The sequence below is a fragment of the Coregonus lavaretus genome (genome assembly GCF_964263955.1).
Source record: "Coregonus lavaretus genome assembly, chromosome: 27".
Lineage (NCBI taxonomy): Eukaryota > Metazoa > Chordata > Actinopteri > Salmoniformes > Salmonidae > Coregonus > Coregonus lavaretus.
The window spans coordinates 42,608,522-42,632,247 of NC_140014.1; the positions used below are offsets into that span (position 1 = coordinate 42,608,522).

The 23,726-nt window shown below is 43.2% G+C and overlaps 1 long non-coding RNA gene across 1 annotated transcript; it reads left to right on the forward strand.

Moving 5' to 3' along the window:
* The first annotated feature begins 5,531 nt into the window (after positions 1-5,531).
* Positions 5,532-18,670, forward strand: LOC311102486. The gene is made up of 5 exons (XR_014610017.1): positions 5,532-5,777; positions 6,686-6,781; positions 10,704-10,822; positions 16,300-16,378; positions 18,355-18,670. It is a non-coding gene; the product is annotated as an uncharacterized lncRNA (long non-coding RNA).
* The last annotated feature ends 5,056 nt before the right edge of the window (positions 18,671-23,726 follow it).

Below are 23,726 nucleotides of genomic sequence, written 5' to 3' on the forward strand. Positions count from 1 at the left end.
AGCCAGTGGGTTTGACGACGAACATGTAGTGAGGACCAGCCAACAAGAGCGTACAGGTCACAGTGGTGGGTAGTGTATGGGGCTTTGGAGACAAAACGGATGGCACTGTGATAGACTACATCCAATTTGCTGAGTAGAGTGTTGGAGGCTATTTTGTAAATGACATCGCCGAAGTCAAGGATCGGTAGGATAGTCAGTTTTACGAGGGCATGTTTGGCAGCATGAGTGAAGGAGGCTTTGTTGCGAAATAGGAAGCCGATTCTAGATTTAACTTTGGATTGGAGATTCTTTATGTGAGTCTGGAAGTTGAGTTTACAGTCTAACCAGACACCTAGATATTTGTAGTTGTCCACATACTCTAGGTCAGACCCGTCGAGAGTGGTGATTCTAGTCGGGTGGGCGGGTGCTAGCAGCGTTCGATTGAAAAGCATGCATTTAGTTTTACTAGTGTTTAAGAGCAGTTGAAGGCTACTGAAGGATTGTTGTATGGCATTGAAGCTCGTTTGGAGGTTTGTTAACACAGTGTCCAATGAAGGGCCAGATGTATACAAAATGGTGTCGTCTGCGTAGAGGTGGATCTGAGAGTCACCAGCAGCAAGAGCGACATCATTGATATACACGGAGAAAAGTGTCGGCCCAAGAATTGAACCCTGTGGCACCCCCATAGAGACTGCCATAGGTCCAGACAACAGGCCCTCCGATTTGACACACTGAACTCTATCTGAGAAGTAGTTGGTGAACCAGGCGAGGCAGTCATTTGAGAAACCAAGGCTATTTAGACTGCCAATAAGAATGCGGTGGTTGACAGAGTCGAAAGCCTTGGCCAGGTCGATGAAGACGGCTGCACAGTACTGTCTATTATCAATCGTGGTTATAATATCGTTTAGGACCTTGAGCGTGGCTGAAGTGCACCCGTGACCAGCTCGGAAACCGGATTGCATAGCGGAGAAGGTACGGTGGTATTCGAAATGGTCGATGATCTGTTTGTTAACTTGGCTTTCGAATACTTTCGAAAGGCAGGGCAGGATGGATATAGGTCTGTAGCAGTTTGGATCTAGAGTGTCACCCCCTTTGAAGAGGGGGATGACCGCGGCAGCTTTCCAATCTCTGGGGATCTCAGACGTTATGAAAGAGAGGTTGAACAGACTAGTAATAGGAGTTGCGACAATTTCGGCGGCTAGTTTTAGAAAGAAAGGGTCCAGATTGTCTAGCCCAGCTGATTTGTAGGGGTCCAGATTTTGCAGCGCTTTCAAAACATCAGCTGTCTGAATTTGTGTGAAGGAGAAGCGGGGGGGGCATGGGCAAGTTGCAGCAGAGGGTGCAGAGTTGGTGGCCGGGTTAGTGGTAGCCAGATGGAAAGCATGGCCAGCTGTAGCAAAATGCTTGTTGAAATTCTCGATTATTGTAGATTTATCGGTGGTGATAGTGTTTCCTAGCCTCAGTGCAGTGGGCAGCTGGGAGGAAGTGCTCTTATTCTCCATGGACTTTACAGTGTCCCAAAACTTTTTGGAGTTAGTGCTACAGGATGCACATTTCTGTTTGAAAAAGTTAGCCTTTGCTTTCCTGACTGCTTGTGTATATTGGTTCCTAACTTCCCTGAAAAGTTGCATATCGCGGGGGCTATTTGATGCTAATGCTGTACGCCACAGGATGTTTTTGTGCTGGTCAAGGGCAGTCAAGTCTGAGGAGAACCAGGGGCTATATCGGTTCTTAGTTCTGTATTTTTTGAATGGGGCATGTTTATTTAAGATTGAGAGGAAATTACTTTTAAGGAACAACCAGGCATCCTCTACTGACGGAATGAGATCTATATCCATCCAGGATACCTGGGCCAGGTCAATTAGGAAGGCCTCCTCGCTAAAGTGTTTTAGGGAGCGTTTGACAGTGATGAGGGGTGGTCGTTTGACCGCAGACCCGTTACGGACGCAGGCAATAAGGCAGTGATCGCTGAGATCCTGGTTGAAGACAGCTGAAGTGTATTTAGAGGGTATGTTAGTCAGGATGATATCTATGAGGGTACCCATGTTTAAGGATTTAGGGTTGTACCTGGTAGGTTCGTTGATAATTTGCGTGAGGTTGAGGGCATCTAGCTTGGATTGTAGGATGGCTGGGGTATTAAGCATATCCCAATTTAGGTCACCAAGCAGTACAAACTCAGAGGATAAATGGGGGGCAATCAATTCACATATGGTGTCCAGGGCACAGCTGGGGGCTGAGGGGGGTCTGTAGCAAGCGGCAACAGTGAGAGACTTATTTCTGGAAAGGTGGATTTTTAGAAGTAGAAGCTCAAACTGTTTGGGCACAGACCTGGATAGTATGACAGAGCTCTGCAGGCTATCTCTACAGTAGATTGCAACTCCACCCCCTTTGGCAGTTCTATCTAGACGGAAAATGTTATAGTTGGGGATGGAAATTTCAGAATTTTTGGTGGCCTTCCTGAGCCAGGATTCAGACACTGCTAGAACATCAGGGTTGGCAGAGTGTGCTAACGCAGTGAATAACTCAAACTTAGGAAGTAGACTTCTGATATTTATGTGCAAGAAACCAAGACTTTTGCGATTACAGAAGTCATCAAATGATAGCTCCTGGGGAGTAGGAGTGATACTGGGGGCTACAGGCCCTGGGTTAGCCTCTACATCACCAGAGGAACAGAGGAGGACTAGAATAAGGATACGGCTAAAGGCTTTAAGAACTGGTCTTCTAGTGCGTTGGGTACATAGAATAAAGGGGGCAGATTTCCGGGTGTTATAGAAAAGATTCATGGCATTATGTACAGACAAGGATATGGAAGGATATGAGTAAAGTGGAGGTAAACCTAAGCGTTGGGTAACAATGAAAGAGATAGTATCTCTAGTATCTCTACTTTACTCACCTAAATGACAGAGTGCAAAGGAAGCCTGTACGGAATAAAACTACTCCAAAACATGCATCCTGTTTGCAATAAGGCACTAAAGTAAAATTGCAAAAAATGTGGCAAAGCAATAAACGTTTTGTCCTAAATACATTACAACACAGTAGAACACAGTATAACTCTCCATATTTTCACGCATGGTGGTGGCTGCATCATGCTATGGGTATGCTTGTAATCGTTAAGGACTAGGGAGTTTTTCATGATGAAAAAGAAACGGAATGGAGCTAAGCACAGGAAAAATCCTAGAGGAAAACCTGGTTCAGTCTGCTTTCCACCAGACACTGGGAGATTAATTCACCTTTCAGCAGGACAATACCCTAAAACACAAGGCCAAATCTACACTGGAGTTGCTTACCAAGAAGACAGTGAATGTTCCTGAGTGGCCGAGTTAATAATCAAGATATATTGTTGTTGTTTTTTGTTTTGTTTTTTACAAATGTTTGAATATTTCTTCCACTTTGACATTACAGAGTATTTTGTGTAGATCGTTGACAAAAAAATGACAAATCCATTTTAATCCCACTTTGTCACACAACAAAATGTGGAAAAAATCAAGGGGTGTGAGTACTTTCTGAAGGCTCTGTGTCTCCACACACACAGACCAGATGTGTGTTACTTTTTAGTTAACCATCAACCATCTCTTAATAAAAAAGGATTGTTCATGGTTTTCGTTTTTTGTATGGAACATCTGTCCTTTGTATGGGGGCTCAGCTAAATAGTTTTCTGAAGTTCATGAAATATATACAAATGTATAACAATCTACAGTTTGTTGGTCATGGTCCAATAAAGAAATGATATAGTGAATGGGATACCATACCAATGGGATACTGTTTCCCCTTTCCCCTCCTAATGAATATGGTGTATGGCAGGAGTCGGCAGCACCGGCCCTCGAGTCATTTTCTTTGGCCCCTCAAAGTTTTTAGTTTTTTTTTTTAAACGGTGAAAAAAACCCTGTAAAATCACCAGGAATTCAGCTAAAAATACATTTAATTGAGGAAATCTATTCTCAAGTATTCCCACGAATAAAAAAAGAAAGCTACTATATGTGATCGTGTCTCAATGTAATCAAGGTATGAAATTGTTGTTATTTTCAAATCCAATGTATTTTTGGGTTAAGTTGAGCACAATTAGCCCAGCGTCGTCCGGGTTCGGCCAGGGTAGGCCGTCATTGTAAATAAGAATTTGTTCTTAACTGACTTGCCTAGTTAAATAAAGGTTAATATAATATAATATTTGCAGTGTACAAATTTATTATAATCTGCCCGACAAAAATCGTCCCGCTGCTGAATATATACTGAACAAAAATATAAACGCAACATGCAACAATTTCACAGATTTTACTGAGTTACAGTTCCTATAAGGAAATCAGTCAATTTAAATAAATAAATGTGGCCCTAATCTATGGATTTAATATGACTGGGCAGGGGTGCAGCCATGGGTGGACCTGGGAGGGCATAAGCCCACCCGCTTGGAAGCCAGGCCCACCCACAGGGGAGCCAGGCCCAGCCAATCAGAATGAGTTTTTCCCCACAAAAGGGCTTTATTACAGACAGAAATACTCCTCAGTTCCATCAGCTGTCTGGGTGGCTGGTCTCAGACGATCCCGCAGGTGAAGAAGCCGGATATGGAGGTCCTGGGCTGGCGTGGTTACATGTGGTCTGCGGTTATGAGGCCAGTTGGACGTACTGCCAAATTCTCTAAAACTGCATTGCAATTGGCTTATGTTAGAGAAATTAACATTCAATTCTCTGGCAACAGCTCTGGTGGACATTCCTGCAGTCAGCAAGCCAATTGCACACTCTCTAAACTTGAGACATCTGTGGCATTGTGTTGTGTGACAAAACTGCACATTTTAGAGTGGCCTTTTATTGTCCCCAGCACAAGGTGCACCTGTGCAATGATCATGATGTTTAATCAGCTTCTTGATATACCACACCTGTCAGGTGGATGGATTATCTTGGCAAAATAAAAATGCTCACTAATAGGGATGTGGTCCTCTGTAGCTCAATTGGTAGAGCATGGCGCTTGTAACGCCAGGGTAGTGGGTTCGATCCCCGGGACCACCCATACGTAAAAATGTATGCACACATGACTGTAAGTCGCTTTTAAAGCGTCTGCTAAATGGCTTATTATTATTATTATAAAGACATTTGGGCACAACATTTGATAGAAATAAGCTTCTTGTGTGTATGGAAAAATTCTGGGATATTTTATTTCAGTTTATGAAACATGGGTCCAACACTTTACATGTTGCGTTTATATTTTTGTTCAGTATAGTTGCCATCCCCTGGTGTGTGGTAACTATACTGTCATCGTGTGGCAATAAGCAGTGTTGCATTCTGAGTTTAGGCGTTTCCATTGTGTTATCTTGCTGGAAGAGAGGCCCAACTCGGTGTTTTTTCGCCCACCAAGCAAGGAGTGTTTGTATGGAGGTCAATGATTGTCGAATTTGGTCAACAGCAAAAAAATATAGTTTATTTGCTACGTGAGGATTATTGAATCGAATAGAAGTTTCGTAATGCGTAAGTTGTTACGAGTGTACTGATATATAAGTAGGACATGTGACATCGCGGCAACTCACTAGCGGTTCTGGGGGGGGGCAGTGCCCCAGTGACAACAAGCTTGGACCCTAAATGCGGGGTCTGAAATAATTATCACAGAATTCCTTTTTGCGATAATGTTTTATTTTTATTTTTTTACATTCGTTATTAGACAGCGCAAAACGGAACACTAAAGTAAGCCAACACATTTTCTAGTGGGACTCCTTTTAGGCGGAACACAACAGTATCGTACGACGTGGACCTGCTAGTTTTTTTTCTATTCAGAAGTTGAAAGAAATTCTGCAAGAAGAATGAAATAAAGAGAGGTGAGCAAAATGTTTAATATGTTGTATTTGTAACATAGTTAACTATTAAATGCATTACAGAAGTGTAACGTTAGATCAGCTAATGTTAACCTGGCCGTTTGTTACTTTCTTTGTGAATTAATGAAGGAATTGGCTTGCATCCTGGGCTATGTATTCGTTTGCATTGTTTTTGGTTTAGTTTTGTAGCTAATTCTAACAGTCAGGCATCGAAAATGTATGGCAATATGAAAAAGGATATAATATTTGCTCAAAAACGCATGTTGCTGAGTGCTTTTACTTAAACCACACTCAGTAAACGCATTGTAACGTTAAAAGGTTAGACCTGAAAGGTAGCTACCTAGCGAGTCAGTTTTTTTCAGTAAATGAATGAATAAGCTTGGGCCCCATTGCTTTTGCTCTATAGTTCTCACCAACACGAAGAGAAAAAATAACATAATGTCCTTCTTCCAAAGAAAAGACAAGGCAGGAAGTCAGACAGAGCCAGAGGGTTCAGGTGTGGAGAGAGCAAGAGAGAGCAGAGAGCCTGCAGAGAGAGAGCAGGAAGACGTGTCCATTGGAGAGACAGAGTGAAGGCATAGTAGAGCAGGAGAGATGGAGAGGCTGAGGGGGAGGTAGAGACTGAGAGTGAGACACCAACAGAGGAACCATGTGCGTCCACAAGCAGTGGACCATCCAGGTTTGTGTTGTTGAATAAATCTGTGGTTACTTGTAAAGCAGTGCAATTAGTCCGTTTATATGGTGTATAGAAATGTGCCGGGTTTATGATTGAAATGAAATGATCTCATTTAACATGCTATTGGGCTTGTGATATAGATATCGGATGGATTTCAGAAGTTGTCTGATGGCTATGGTATGTGTCTAAAATTACCCAAATAGATACTTTTAATTATGTTTTTTTTCTTCGACAGATATCAGCAAATCCTGGGAGGAGCCACCGGTGCAGCCAGTAATGAACATGGACCCAAGAACACTGATGGGGGACAGGAGGAGTAGCTTGTAGTCTGGTACCACATCCACCCCTGGCTTGAATATTCAAAAAAAATCAGACTCTGTGTTTTGTTACGCCTGCAGGCATTTTAGCCCTCCCAAAGTCCCTGAGACTGTGTTCGATTCAAAATTGGGTTTTAACAACTGGAAGAAGGCAACTTACAAAGAGGGGGGATTTGCAATTCATGCGACGTCTGAGCGGCACAAACAAGCAACGATTACATGGAGAGTCTTATCAGAAAGCTGTAAAAAGTAATGCAACACTAGTACATGCCCTAAACAAGGAACACAACAAACAGGTTCAAGAAAATGGGGACTATATTAAAACAATAGGAGAAGTACTACTACTTACAGCCACACAAAACATTGCACAAAGAGGACACGATGAGTCTGCAGAGTCTGATAATAAAGGGAACTTCATGGCAATCCTAGAAACAATAGCTAAGCATGACACAACTGTGGAAAAAATGGTTGACTTCCATTCATAATGCAAAATACACAAGCAAAGGGATTCAGAAGGAGGTTCTGAGTTGTTTGGCAGACATGGTTCGAACAGAGATGATAGAAGAAGTGAAAGACATTGAGGTCTCCAGCATAATGGCAGACGAAAAACAAAAGATGTGGAGGAAAAAAGGATCAGTTATCTCCAGTACTCAGGTACTATTTCAGTGGAGCGCTTGTCCATGAGAGCTGTCTCCACTTTGAATCGGCTGATCCACTAGATGCAGCAGGGCTTACTGACAAAATCATACACATATTAAAAAGTAATGGTATTGGAATACAAAAACAACCTAGTAGGCCAAGCACATGACAGTGCTTCAGTTATGAGTGGCAGCATTCAGGCGTCCAGGCAACGCATTAAAGAACAAGCAAAGCCTTTTACCTCCACTGCAGTGCACACTGTCTACACTTAGTTTTAGTGGATACAGTCAAAGCTGTCCCTGAGGTAGGACAGTTATTCTCCTTACTAGAAAGACTGTATGTCTTCACATCTGGGTCATATGTGCATCAAAAATGGCTTAGCGTACAAAGAGAGATGTACCCAGGTGCACCTAGAGAGCTTCAGAGACTAAGTGACACTCGCTGGGCATGTCGATATATGGCTCTTCATATATACACTGCGGTGTACATTATAACCTGTGGTGCACATTTAATACACTGCTCAAAAAAAGGGAACACTTAAACAACACAATGTAACTCCAAGTCAATCACACTTCTGTGAAATCAAACTGTCCACTTAGGAAGCAACACTGATTGACAATAAATGTCACATGCTGTTGTGCAAATGGAATAGACAACAGGTGGAAATTATAGGCAATTAGCAAGACACCCCCAATAAAGGAGTGGTTCTGCAGGTGGTGACCACAGACCACTTCTCAGTTCCTATGCTTCCTGGCTGATGTTTTGGTCACTTTTGAATGCTGGCGGTGCTTTCACTCTAGTGGTAGCATGAGACAGAGTCTACAACCCACACAAGTGGCTCAGGTAGTGCAGCTCATCCAGGATGGCACATCAATGCGAGCTGTGGCAAGAAGGTTTGCTGTGTCTGTCAGCGTAGTGTCCAGAGCATGGAGGCGCTACCAGGAGACAGGCCAGTACATCAGGAGACGTGGAGGAGGCCGTAGGAGGGCAACAACCCAGCAGCAGGACCGCTACCTCCGCCTTTGTGCAAGGAGGTGCAGGAGGAGCACTGCCAGAGCCCTGCAAAATGACTTCCAGCAGGCCACAAATGTGCACGTGTCTGCTCAAACGGTCAGAAACAGACTCCATGAGGGTGGTATGAGGGCCCAACGTCCACAGGTGGGGGTTGTGCTTACAGCCCAACACCGTGCAGGACGTTTGGCATTTGCCAGAGAACACCAAGATTGGCAAATTCGCCACTGGCGCCCTGTGCTCTTCACAGATGAAAGCAGGTTCACACTGAGCACATGTGACAGAGACTGGAGACGCCGTGGAGAACGTTCTGCTGCCTGCAACATCCTCCAGCATGACCGGTTTGGCGGTGGGTCAGTCATGGTGTGGGGTGGCATTTCTTTGGGGGGCCGCACAGCCCTCCATGTGCTCGCCAGAGGTAGCCTGACTGCCATTAGGTACCGAGATGAGATCCTCAGACCCCTTGTGAGACCATATGCTGGTGCGGTTGGCCCTGGGTTTCTCCTAATGCAAGGCAATGCTAGACCTCATGTGGCTGGAGTGTGTCAGCAGTTCCTGCAAGAGGAAGGCATTGATGCTATGGACTGGCCCGCCCGTTCCCCAGACCTGAATCCAATTGAGCACATCTGGGACATCATGTCTCGCTCCATCCACCAACGCCACGTTGCACCACAGACTGTCCAGGAGTTGGCGGATGCTTTAGTCCAGGTCTGGGAGGAGATCCCTCAGGAGACCATCCGCCACCTCATCAGGAGCATGCCCAGGCGTTGTAGGGAGGTCATACAGGCACGTGGAGGCCACATACACTACTGAGCCTCATTTTGACTTGTTTTAAGGACATTACATCAAAGTTGGATCAACCTGTAGTGTGGTTTTCCACTTTAATTTTGAGTGTGACTCCAAATCCAGACCTCCATGGGTTGATACATTTGATTTCCATTAATAATTTTTGTGTGATTTTGTTGTCAGCACATTCAACTATGGAAAGAAAAAAGTATTTAATAAGATTATTTCATTCATTCAGATCTAGGATGTGTTATTTTAGTGTTCCCTTTATTTTTTTGAGCAGTGTATTATGGATAGATTGCCTGCCATTTAAGCGAGTCCTGCAAGACATAGTCCAAGAACACAACGGTGACGGATCTGTTGAGGCGCGAGGTCTGCTTGCACAGATAGATGTACAATTCATTGTGTTCCTTGTTCCACTGCATAACGTTTTTGGAGAAGCAACATTTCTATCAGAGATGCTACAGTCTTCATCACTTGACCTGTCAAAGGCTGTTGATTTAGTTGAAGCCTTATTTCAAACTTTGAATGACTACAGGGATGAGTCATTTTTTTATGACCTATGGAATGAGGTGTTGAACACAGCTGAGCAATGTGATACTGCAATACAGCCCCCTGCAAAACCACCAAAAAAGCTCTCAATTTAATGGAGACTGTGTACTCAGTACAGGAGGTCAGAGGTCAGATTCAGAAATGGATAAAGACAGTTTTCGTACAACCTTTTTCTACCCTGTCTTAGATCAGATGCTCAATGAGCTCAACAGACGGTTCTCTAGCAAAAACTGTGACATAATGAATGGCATCCAAACTGTAAACCCCCAAAAGTGATGCATTTCTCAAAGAGAAGTCCCTGTTTCCATTTGCTAGAATGTATGAATAAATTATTGAGGACTTGGGGCATGAACTACATCAGTTCAGAAGATTTTTACAAAGGAAAATCCAGAGTGGCATGCAGAGACCCTCCAGTGTAGTAGAGATAGCATTATTCATTCAGCCTTATAAAGAAGTTTTCTTTGAGCTCTTTAAACTGTGCAAAATATCTGTTTCAATCCCTGTTAGTACCGCTTCTTGTGAAGCGTTTTTCTGCACTAAAGCTGGTTAAAACGTATCTTAGGTCCACAATGTCAGATGAGAGATTAAGCAATTTAGGTGTATTAAGTATAAAGTCAAGGCAAACGCCTTGAATCCAGATGAATTTGCTGATCTTTCTGCAAGAAACCACAAAAACCGTAGAATACAGTTGATGTAACTGATACTGAATATGTAATGTAAAAATGTAAATAATAAATAGTTTAATGATTTTATAAACATGGTCATTTGTCTATTGATGCCTGCAATGCAGTGAAGAAAACGACATGACAACAATAATGTGTAATGTAACTGGCCCCTCTAACAGTACAACTGGCCCCAGCCTGGCCCCCCCACTCGGAATGGTCTAGAACCGACACTGCCAATAAGTTGAACAGCAAGCATGATGAATGTGCGTTATTGTGCTTACAGGCTATGGGGTAAATGGGTGAAGGACATTCTGTACGTGGCTCATAGAAGAGGAGAGAAGAAGCAAGACGGAGTTCCTCTGGAGATGGGAGAACCTTCCAGAAGGACAACCAAATCAAAATGTATTCGTCACATGCGCCGAATACAGCAGGTGTAGACCTTACAATGAAATGCTTACTTACAAGCCCTTAACCAACAATGCAGTTTTAAGAAAAATAAGTGTTAAGGAAAAAATATAGATACGTAAAATATAAAAATAATTAAAGAGCAACAGTAAAATAACAGTAGCGAGGCTATATACAGGGGGTACCGGTACAGAGTCAATGTGCGGAGGCACCGGTTAGTGGAGGTAATTGAGGTAATATGTACATGTGGGTAGAGTTAAAGTGACTATGCATAGACAATAAACAGAGAGTAGCAGTGTAAAAGAGAGAGAGGGGGTGGGGTGGGGGAGACAATGCAAATAGTCCGGGTAGCCATTTGATTAGCTGTTCAGGAGTCTTATGGCTTGGGGGTAGAAGCTGTTAAGAAGACTTTTGGACCTAGACTTGGCGCTCTGGTACCGCTTGTCGTGCGGTAGCAGAGAGAACAGTCTATGACTAGGGTGGCTGGAGTCTTTTACCATTTTTAGGGCCTTCCTCTGACACCGCCTGGTATAGAGGTCCTGGATGGCAGGGAGCTTGGCCCCAGTGATGTACTGGGCTGTACACACTACCCTCTGTAGTGCCTTGCGGTCGGAGGCCGAGCAGTTGCCATACCAGGCAGTGATGCAACCAGTCAGGATGCTCTCGATGGTGCAGCTGTAGAACCTTTTGAGGATCTGAGGAACCATGCCAAATCTTTTCAGTCTCCTGAGGGGGAATAGGCTTTGTCGTGCCCTCTTCACGACTGTCTTGGTGTGTTTGGACCATGATAGTTCGTTGGTGATGTGGACACCAAGGAACTTGAAGCTCTCAACCTGTTCCACTACAGCCCCGTTGATGAGAATGGGGGCATGCTCAGTCCTCTTCTTTTCCTGTAGTCCACAATCATCTCCTTTGTCTTGGTCACGTTGAGGGAGAGGTTGTTGTCCTGGCACCACACGGCTTAACTTAACTTAATGATGTTGTTGGAGTCGTGCTTGGCCACGCAGTCATGGGTGAACAGGGAGTACAGGAGGGGACTGAGCACGCACCCCTGAGGGGCCCCCGTGTTGAGGATCAGCGTGGCAGATGTGTTGTTCCCTACCCTTACCACCTGGGGGCGGCCCGTCAGGAAGTCCAGGATCCAGTTGCAGAGGGAGGTGTTTAGTCCCAGGATCCTTAGCTTAGTGATGAGCTTTGAGGGAACTATGTTGTTGAACGCTGAGCTGTAGTCAATGAATAGCATTCTCACATAGGTGTTCCTTTTGTCCAGGTGGGAAAGGGCAGTGTGGATTGCAATAGAGATTGCATCATCTGTGGATCTGTTGGGGAGGTATGCAAATTGGAGTGGGACTAGGTTTCTGGGATAATGGTGTTGATGTGATAAACATGTTGGTATTACAGACTCAGTCAGGGACAGGTTGAAAATGTCAGTGAAGCACTTGCCAGTTGGTCAGCGCATGCTCGGAGTACACGTCCTGGTTCCCCGTCTGGCCCTGCGGCCTTGTGAATGTTGACCTGTTTAAAGGTCTTACTCACTTCGACTACGGCGAGCGTGATCACACAGTCATCCGGAACAGCTGATGCTCTCGTTCATGCTTCAGTGTTGCTTGCCTCGAAGCAAGCATAGAAGTAATTTGGCTCGTCTGGTTGGCTCGTGTCACTGGGCAGCTCCCGGCTGTTCTTCCCTTTGTAGTCTGTAATAGTTTTCAAGCCCTGCCACATCCGACGAGCGTCAGAGCCAGTGTAGTACGATTCAATCTTAGTCCTGTATTGACTCTTTGCCTGTTTGATGGTTCGTCGGAGGGCATAGCGGGATTTCTTATAAGCGTCCGGGTTAGAGTCCCGCTCCTTGAAAGCGGCAGCTCTACCCTTTAGCTCAGTGCGGATGTTTCCTGTAATCCATGGCTTCTGGTTGGGGTATGTACGTACGGTCACTGTGGGGACGACGTCATCGATGCACTTATTGATGAAGCCAGTGACTGATGTGGTGTACTCCTCAATGCCATCAGAAGAATCCCGGAACATGTTCCAGTCTGTGCTAGCAAAACAGTCCTGTAGCTTAGCATCTGCGTCATCTGACCATTTCTTTATTGACCGAGTCACTGGTGCTTCCTGCTTTAGTTTTTGCTTGTAAGCAGGAATCAGGTGAATAGAGTTATGGTCAGATTTGCCAAATGGAGGGCGAGAGAGAGCTTTGTAAGCGTGTCGGATCCTTACAAGGCACCCCGACCTACGTCCCCGATATCTCTGTCTCTTTCTCATGCGAAAATCCTTCGCGTCCGACTCGTTAAATAAAAAATATTTGTCCAGTACGAGGTGAGTAATCGCTGTCCTGATATCCAGAAGCTCTTTTCAGTCGTAAGAGACGGTGGCAGAAACATTATGTACAAAATAAGTTACAAATAACGCGAAAAAACACACACAATAGCACAATTGGTTAGGAGCCCGTAAAACGGCAGCCATCTCCTCCTCTGGCGCCATTATGCTGAGATACATCTGTATTCATTCCCACTATGCCCGTATAATAGGAAACTAAGTGAATTATGTTCTGCTTACTTGATTAAGTTAAACGAGCATTCAGACTAGCCTTCCTGTTTGAAAATATATTTTATATCAGCCAGAAATTATTTTCTAAAAACAAAAGGTTAAATTACTAAAAATGGAAGAAGTTTGGAACAACCAAGACTCTTCCTAGAACTGGCCGCCCGGCCAAACTGAGCAATCGGGGGAGAAGGGCCTTGGTCAGGGAGGTGAACAAGAACCCGATGGTCACTCTGACAGAGCTCTAGAGTTCCTCTGTGGAGATGGGAGAACCTTCCAGAAGGACAACCATCTCTGCAGTGCTCCACCAATTAGGCCTTTATGGTAGAGTGGCCAGACGGAAGCCACTCCTCAGTAAAAGGCACATGACAGCCCGCTTGGAGTTTGCCAAAAGGCACCTAAAGACTCTCAGACCATGAGAAACAAGATTCTCTTATCTGATGAAACCAAGATTGAACTCTTTGGCCTGAATGCCAAGTGTTACGTCTGGAGGAAACCTGGCACCATCCCTACGGTGAAGCATGGTGGTGGCAGCATCATGCTGTGGGGATGCTTTTCAGCGACAGGGACTGGGAGACTTGTCAGGATCAAGGCAAAGATGAACGGAGCAAAGTATAGAGAGATCCTTGATGAAAACCTGCTCCAGAGCGCTCAGAACCTCAGACTGGGGCAAAGCTTCGCCTTCCAACAGGACAACAACCCTAAGCACACAGCCAAGACAACGCAGGAGTGGCTTCGGGACAAGTCTCTAAATGTCCTTGAGTGGCCCAGCCAGAGCCCGGACTTGAACCCAATCAAACATCTCTGGAGAGACCTGAAAATAGCTGTGCAGCGATGCTCCCCATCCAACCTGACAGAGACAGGTGTGCCAAGCTTGTAGCGTCATACCCAAGAAGACTTGAGGCTGTAATCGCTGCCAAAGGTGCTTCAACAAAGTACTGAGTAAAGGGTCTGAATACTTATGTAAATGTGATATTTCCGGGGTTTTTTTATTACTTTTTTGCTCAAATTTCTAAAAACCAGTTTTTGCTTTATCATTATGGGGTATTGTGTGTAGATTGAGGGGTGGAAAAAAAGAATGTACTCATTTTTATAATATGGCAGTAACGTAACAAAAATGTGGAAAATGTCAAGGGGTCTGAATACTTTCCGAAGGTATGGTTTCTAGAACCATACAGAAGTTGAGAATCAATTCACGTTCAGATGTAGTATTTGGCTGTTTTTGCTTCCAGAGACATTTCACCTTTAAACAGAACATGTAAGGTTCTTGGGCTTTAAGGAGTAACGTTAGACTACTTTAGACCATTATTGGGCTAGGGTAGAGGTCCTTGGGTAGGGAACAAATTAAAGTAAAAAAAACTAAATCCGTTCTGCAGTAAAAATCCAATAAATTCAATCATGTTGAAAATGTGGATGTGTGGAGACTAAAAGTTTATTTTTTTCCATTTCAACTTGTTGTAGAATAAATAGGGAATTATTTAAGAAAAGTGCAAGGGTGCATATGGCTCTTCATCTCTCCGTCTTCCTCCTCCTCATCATCATCATCTCAGGTAATGGTGTCCTGATACTGTAGAACGCTGGCTAATGAGTCTATCTGAGAAAAAGTCCAATCGTAGTGACGGAGAGCAACCTTGGGTTAAAACAGGTCCATATAAAGCAATAGTTGCCATCTGCCAATGAGGGGCCATGTACACGCAAACAGAAGCAGGAAGAGAGTTTAAGACGGTGATGTATGAACATTAGGAAGTAGTCATTTTATTTGGTTTCTTGATCCTTGACACACACACACACACATATATATATTTGTGCATAGATACACCATCACACACCCAGACTCAAACCCTCACATGGCTCTTCATCTCTCCGTCTTCCTCCTCCTCATCATCATCATCTCAGGTAATGGAAACATGTTTCTATGAAGTGATGAAGTCTCATGGTTCCTTTCAGTTTGCTTACTTGAAGTCCGAGACGTGGAGTTCAGGCTAGATCTGCGTAGGGCTTTAGCATGTATTTTACTGAGCAGTTCTATGCTTTAGAATAGTCTGTAACATGTCTCTCAAAGGAAATATTCTTATTGAATAAATATATTATATATGTTATATATGTTATGGTGTCCTTATTGTGAGGGCCATATATTTAGGCTGCATCTGCAGACACAGCAGCCTAAATGTGCTGTTGTGTCTGCAGAGGCTGGTTCATTGGGGTCTTGTGTCAGTGCAGACAGGAAGTGTCATTGGGGTCTTGTGTCAGTGCAGACAGGAAGTGTCATTGGGGTCTTGTGTCAGTGCAGACAGGAAGCTCCACCACCATCCCATACCTCTTATCATCAACATTTAGAAAAGCTTGGGACTGGAAGGTTCTGTCTGCAAAAAGATGATTTTTTGAGATCATTGGCTTTTTTAAAGTTCTGAACCCTCATTGGTTTTAATGGTGTCAGCAATTTTTTAGCTTGTATTCTTTTTGAACATAACAACATGAATTGGGTTATTTTAGAGTACTGAACATTAAACAGAACAAGACTATGCAAATAACTCAATTTCGACAATTAAAATGCAGATAGAACCTCATAGTCCCACGCTCTCGATTTCTTAAACTCTGGTGTAAAAGGACGTTGCGTTTATTATGGCTTTTCTATAGTAAGCACTGCCCATCCTAGCTGTGAAATAATATTGTTCCATCTTCCCACTTCTGAATAACAGTTTGATATCTGAAGTTGCTCCAAATCTGTAACAGAAGTCATTTTTCTAAGTATCGCCCTGAAAATAATAGACCTTTATTTCATGCTTTACTTCCTCACATACATTTACATTGACATTTTTAGTCATTTAGCAGATGCTCTTATCCAGAGCGACTTACAGTTAGTGAGTGCATACATTTTCATACTGGCATAGACACCAGTCTGTGAAAAAACTATCATTTTGTTTCCTCTACAGTAATGTCAATGCCAACCACCGAAGACTCAACATACTTAACATCAGAGTACAGCATGTATACATCTGAAGACGTCGTTAGGTGAGTGTACATAAGCAATCAGAAATGTATTGTGTACATGATTTAATATGGGATTAATAACGGGGTCGATCCATTTCAGCAAGCCATGACACCCACCATTTCAGATTGTTCTGCAATCGTTTCTGTAGTTAGAAACAGAGAAGATTAGCATTCCTAAAACGTTATTTTGATGAAATATAATTTGATCGCTGAGAAATTAAGCTAATTGATTGCACCCAAATTGACCATTTTAATTTACAGGATTTATATATTATTCAATAAATATAGTACCTAACATCTGATTTGGACCGAACTTTTTTTTCTAACAATAAGTAAGAATCCAAAGAAATGGTCAAAAGCCACCCACAGACCTCCCACATGCCATGCAAATCCCAACCCAACAACGAGTATACAGGATAAGTTCTCTATGTTTAACAGCACAGGAGGATGGTGCCACCTTAACTGGGGAGGACTGGCTTGTGGTAATGGCTGGAGCGGAATGGGTGGAATGGTATCAAACACATGGTTTCTAAGTGTTTGATGCCATTCCATTAGCGCCGTTCCGGATATTATTATGAGCCGTCCTCCCCCTCAGCAGCCTCCAGTGTTTGACAAGTAGTATGGAGCTGCGGCTCGGAGTATGGAGTAGTATGGAGCTGCGGCTCGGAGTATGGAGTAGTATGGAGCTGCGGCTCGGAGTATGGAGTAGTATGGAGCTGCGGCTCGGAGTATGGAGTAGTATGGAGCTGCGGCTCGGAGTATGGAGTAGTATGGAGCTGCGGCTCGGAGTATGGAGTAGTATGGAGCTGCGGCTCGGAGTATGGAGTAGTATGGAGCTGCGGCTCGGAGTATGGAGTAGTATGGAGCTGCGGCTCGGAGTATGGAGTAGTATGGAGCTGCGGCTCGGAGTATGGAGTAGTATGGAGCTGCGGCTCGGAGTATGGAGTAGTATGGAGCTGCGGCTCGGAGTATGGAGTAGTATGGAGCTGCGGCTCGGAGTATGGAGTAGTATGGAGCTGCGGCTCGGAGTATGGAGTAGTATGGAGCTGCGGCTCGGAGTATGGAGTAGTATGGAGCTGCGGCTCGGAGTATGGAGTAGTATGGAGCTGCGGCTCGGAGTATGGAGTAGTATGGAGCTGCGGCTCGGAGTATGGAGTAGTATGGAGCTGCGGCTCGGAGTATGGAGTAGTATGGAGCTGCGGCTCGGAGTATGGAGTAGTATGGAGCTGCGGCTCGGAGTATGGAGTAGTATGGAGCTGCGGCTCGGAGTATGGAGTAGTATGGAGCTGCGGCTCGGAGTATGGAGTAGTATGGAGCTGCGGCTCGGAGTATGGAGTAGTATGGAGCTGCGGCTCGGAGTATGGAGTAGTATGGAGCTGCGGCTCGGAGTATGGAGTAGTATGGAGCTGCGGCTCGGAGTATGGAGTAGTATGGAGCTGCGGCTCGGAGTATGGAGTAGTATGGAGCTGCGGTTTCTTCATCCTATGTCATGTATTTTCAGTGGATTTGGTTATATATATATTTTTTTTTCCCCATGTTCAGAGAAATTAGTCATTGAAGTTTTTAGGTTTATGTCCCATCCTACAACGCATTACCATGTTCTGACCACTAGATGATGCTGATCTTGCTATTGTTATTATATATTTTTTAAGAATACCCCCTCACAATGTTAAAGGGATAGATCACCCAATTTACACAATTACATATTGGTTTCCTTCCCCTGTAAGCAGTCCATGGACAAGGTATGACAGCAACCCATGCTTTGGTTCTGTTTACCTGGCCCCGGTTTCAAATGCTACCTATAATGGTACCTATAATAGCATTTTCGCGCTTCGTATCCAAATCTTCTAGAAGTAACATCATTGGATTAATTACTCAAATCAATTTTTCTGATAATTTAGGATGATTTTGAAAGTGTGTCCCCTATCTGCTTCAAACATTTTGTTGAAGTGCTGTTTGCCGAAGTGTCCTCAAAAAGCAATGTTATTCTTCAACAGATTACTCTACGGATTGGAGCGAGCACTCTTCTATCTGGTGAAAACCGTTAATATAGTGCTCTTCCTCCTGTGCACCATCATTGCTGAAATGAATTTCAGGTTTAACCGACTCCAAAATATAAAATTGGCACATGGTTTTATTTCTAGTTAATATTGTAATATTTTTTTGGTGTCTCCATAATATTGCTGGTCTGCAGAAATATATGGACAAACTGATTTTTAGTTTTGTTTAGCTCTTTTGTCACTGATTTAACTGATTTACCCGTGTTGAATTGTTTTGAATGACTAATTACCACTGTTAACCTACATAAATGAAACATGCATATTTTGCTAATAAAAACATTTTAAAGACACTTTAGGCTACTTTTGTCCCTTACCATTACAGTATATTAGACTTTGATTTAATGTGAAGAGGAGAGGAGAGAAGATTATGTATAACCACCATTCGATGTTATTTGTCAGCCAAAACAGAACAAATTATATTTTTCATTTTCAAATATGCAAGAGTACACGGTACACAAAAACACAGAACAGCTTATTCTCTGAACTGTTACAGTTGAAGATATTTCCCAGTAATCTCAGAATAGAACATGGCTCCTCTCCACATGGTGGTAGAGAGGAGGAGGAGGAGAGGAGAGAAGAGAAGAGTATCGGCATGCACCGCTAGATGCTATTTGTCATTTAGCCATAAAATGATGATAATATATTGTACATTTGTTTTTCACACAGCCCTTACAAAAAAAAGGGGCCACTTTTCTTGTAGGACAATTCCTGCAGGATCCTGTAGAAATCATGCAGGTAGTCCTTCAGGAAAACAATCCTGCAGGAATCCTGCAGGAATCCTGCAGAATATACACTGCTCAAAAATTTAAATTCCTTTATTTTTTTGAGCAGTGTATATCCTGTAGGAATAGGAAGTTGTTGGCTCAAATTCTTCAACTGATGATCAGGTGTAATGATGCTCAAATCAATATGTGGTGGTAAGAAGGAAACACCAACTCTTCGTCAAAGTATTAAGATTATTCTTTAGTTGATGCAATTGCAGGCAGAAGTTAGTACAGAGTACAATATTGATAGCTCTCCCCAAGTTCTGCGAGGTGTCTAAAGACATCCTGTAACTTCTAAAGCCTCCCCAACCCTTCCCAGCGTGACTTCCCCTAACAACAACAGCTTAATACATCTACCTATCCCTGACAGCGCCAATCACCTTGTCAGTATTTTATAGCTTCAAAAACATGGGCTTGACCAATACTTGACTTCTCTTAAAGAAACTACACAATATCATCTTGTGACATTTAACATTTCATAAAGGAGAAGTAAGCGGCTTCTAGCTCGAGGAGATATTTTTGTGGTTCGGCGCCACGTCCTCTTTTCTTCTTCTTTGCCTTCTGTGGTAGACAATTCAATTCAATTATCGATTTAAGGGCTTTATTGGCATGGGAAACGTATGTTAACATTGCCAAAGCAAGTGTAGATAATCAACAAAAGTGAAATGAACAAATATTAACAGAAAACATTACACTCAGAAGTTCCAAAAGAATAAAGACATTTCAAATGTCATATTATGTCTATATACAGTGTTGTAACAATGTGCAAATAGTTAAAGTACAAATGGGAAAATAAATAAACATAAATATGGGTTGTATTTACAATGGTGTTTGTTCTTCACTGGTTGCCCTTTTCTTGTGGCAACAGATCACAGATCTTGCTGCTGTGATGGCACACTGTGGTTTTTCACCCTGTTTTCTCACTGTTGTTTACAGGCCCTGTCTTAACTGGGGAGGACAGGAGAGAGATGAGAGGGGCAGAGTTCACAGGATGTAACAGCAGAAACTCTGTGTCTGTGTGTGACTATTTACAGGACTGCTACTCACTGTTTATTATCTATGCATAGTCACTTTACCCCTACCTACATGTACAAATTACCTCCACTAACCTGTACCTCCGCACATTGACTCGGTACCGGTACCCCCTGTATATGGCCTCGTTATTGTTATTTTATTGTGTTACTTTTCTGTTTATTTTTTACTTTAGTTTACTTAGTAAATATTTTCTGAACTCTATTTCTTGGACTGCATTGTTGGTTAAGGGCTTGTAAGTAAGCATTTCACGATAAGGTCTACACTTGTTGTATTCGACGCATGTGACAAATAACATTTGATATGATTTGATTTTGATCTGAAAACTACAAAGCACAGGTATTGTGGAGCCTTCCACACAAGGCTTCGTTCCAGATGAAAAAGTTAAAAATCTGACCCCCTGGGAAATGTAGGAAGCGAAGCAGAGGATGGGGTCATTTATTTATTAGATAAATGAATAAAAAGGGTAATTTAGGGTTAAAGGAAACGTTGCCCATGTAAGTGTTTTCTTTGTCTGAAAACACAGAAGAAATGTGTATATTACAGTTTTTCTCAATTGCTAAAACACTAAACCCTATTGTCTGAACCAAATGCTCAGTTGCCTGAACCCACTGATTGAATCAATCACTCTTTTGGCAAAACCATAACCACTTTTCACCTGTTTAGACACAACTTGCCAACACATTTTCATTGTGATGCACCCGTGCTGCATAATGGTGAGCACAGGTGACAAAAGTCAAACACAATTAGAGCACAGGTATCACCACTTGAACACAACAACTAAAAATGTATCACACTTGTGGCTAATGATGTGAGGGAACATATACAGTAAGCCAGTTCAGAGAGCACTGGTTTGTGAGGCCCTACAATGGATAGAAATCTGAGAGGAAGAGTTTGTGTGAGAGGAGGTCGAGGTGGTCGAGGTGGTCAGCGAAGACAAAGAACAGTAATATCTGATGAAATCAGAGCTACTGTGATTGACCATGTTCTTGTCCATGGTATGAGCATGAGGGAGGCTGGACAAAGGGTACAACCAAACATCAGTAGATTCACTGTGTCCACCATAATCCGAAGATTTAGAGAAGAGAACAGGTAATTACCTTTTTTTGACATTATAGTACAGTATGTAAATGTTGACAGCAATTACTGTATGACATACTATATACTGTACCACAGTATACTGTAAGTGAATATATGTTTCAGTACATCACTGTACCAATGTACTGTAGTATTGTAATGGAGGGTTGGTCTAACTGTTTGTAGGCCTAGTATTCCATGTATATTTTTTGTAACTCCATGTTCTCTTTTTGTAGAATTGAAAGACTGCCACATGGGGGTGGGAGGACAGGTATGTTCTCCCCACACCAAGAGACCCTAATTGTTGATATGGTCCGTAAGAAAAATGCCATTAAACTGAGCGAAATTCAGCAGAAGATCATTGAGGACCATTTACATTTTGAGGGTATCAACAGTGTCAGCCTCTCTACTGTTGATCGTGTCCTCAAGCGCAACAGACTGCGCATGAAACAGCTATACAGAGTGCCCTTTGATCGCAACTCAGACAGAGTCAAAGAGCAAAGATTCCAGTATGTACAGGTTGGCATATATCCAGACACATTCAATGTTGATTACTCTAAGTAGTGATTTACTGTAGTGGCCTAAATCACTTTTTCCGTATCACTTACAAAACTATATCTATTTCTACAGAGGGTTTTTCAACTGGATGCAATGGAAAGACCCCATCAATACATCTACATGGATGAAGCTGGGTTTAATCTCACCAAAAGGAGAAGGAGAGGCCGTAATGTGATTGGCCATCGGGCCATTGTTGGTGTTCCTGGGCAGCGTGGTGGCAATGTCACATTATGTGCTGCCATCAGCAATCATGGGGTTGTCCACCATCATGCCAACCTGGGGCCCTACAACACTCACCAGCTCCTCATTTTCCTCAATCACATGCGAGATGCTTTGTTAGGGCAGCAGGATGAGCATCCCATCTATGTTGTTGTTTGGGACAATGTGAGTTTTCACAGAGCCCTCCAGGTTAGAGAGTGGTACAATATGAACCAAGGTTTTATCAATCTTTGCCTTCCACCGTACTCCCCTTTCCTAAACCCCATTGAGGAATTATTCTCCTCATGGCGGTGGAAGGTATATGAACGCCAACCTTACACCAGGGTAAATCTCCTGCAAGCCATGGGACTTGCCTGTGGTGACATAGGTGTGGAGGCATGCCAAGCCTGGATACGGCATGCCAGGGGTTTTTTCCCCCGTTGCCTGGCCAGACAAAATGTGGCCTGTGATGTGGATGAAGTCCTGTGGCCTGACCCAGTACGGAGACATGATGCTGTGGCTGAGTAATGCACTTATTTGTATATTTTTGTACTTTATTTTTACATGGGCTTACTGTACACAAGTGGCAAACGCATAAGATTTCTGTTTGTTTTTACAAGTGCTACATGTAAATGCACAATATTTCTGTTTTGTCTTTTTGTACAAGTGCTAAATGCACAGGTATTTTTTGTTTTGCAACATGCATTTAGCCTACAGTGAACAATAAACATTTATTTCTCCAGCTTCATGTCCTGAGCATTGTGTTTTCTATTTTTCTACGTAGTGTTTAGTGACTGTTCAGTAGTGTTTTTTATTTTGATTGACTCGGGGCACGATTTGACAACAGTTCAGTTTTGAGCACAGATTGAACTGTTTTGAGGTGAAAGTTTGGTTTTGCAAGAAGAGTCTGAGGTTTTGTGAATGTAGCTTGAAAATTGGGTTTTGTGTTCACAGTTAAGAGAAAAGGAGAGCAGCTTTCAAGAAATGTGTCTTAGCAATCGAGAAAAACTGTAACACTCAACCCACCTATACATTGACAAGAAAGTATGTAAACATATACCTGATGTGAAGTTTATGCCCATCGTTCATCTTCTCCCTCAGTGCTGCTCGGATTGAATTTGGGGGGTATATCTGTAAACTTGTTTTGCACAGTTTCTACAAATCCAAATCGGGTCAAAGTAAAACATTTTATGAGTTAATAAATGGGTTTTGCCACTGGAAATAACTTTTTTTTTGTGCTGCATTGGGATCTAAATGTTTCCCTTACCAATTATCAGTTTGACTTTTCCCTCATCAAGGGCCAGCTTTGCTGAAGTCCCTTTATTGGCATTTCCAATTTGTCCAGATAATCCATGGGTAGCAATCACCTCCCTCCCTCCCTCCCTCCCTCCCTCCCTCCCTCCTCCCCTCCCCCCCTTCCTCCCAAACACAGCCACAGCCAGGTCTTTGAACAAGGCTGTGGTGGAGGCACCACCTCTACCGCAGTCCTGCAGCGTGGCATTACTGATGCCCAAAGGGGTAATCCCCTCTGCCGATGGTCCTGGCTGTATAAATGTTAACGTAATCCTACACTAATATCTTAGCACTGCCCAACGTTAAAAGATGACAAATACACTTTTTGACTGGCTAACTAAGCACTTACCTTTGTGGTTGGGCAGTGACCTGAGAGGCTGGAGGCCG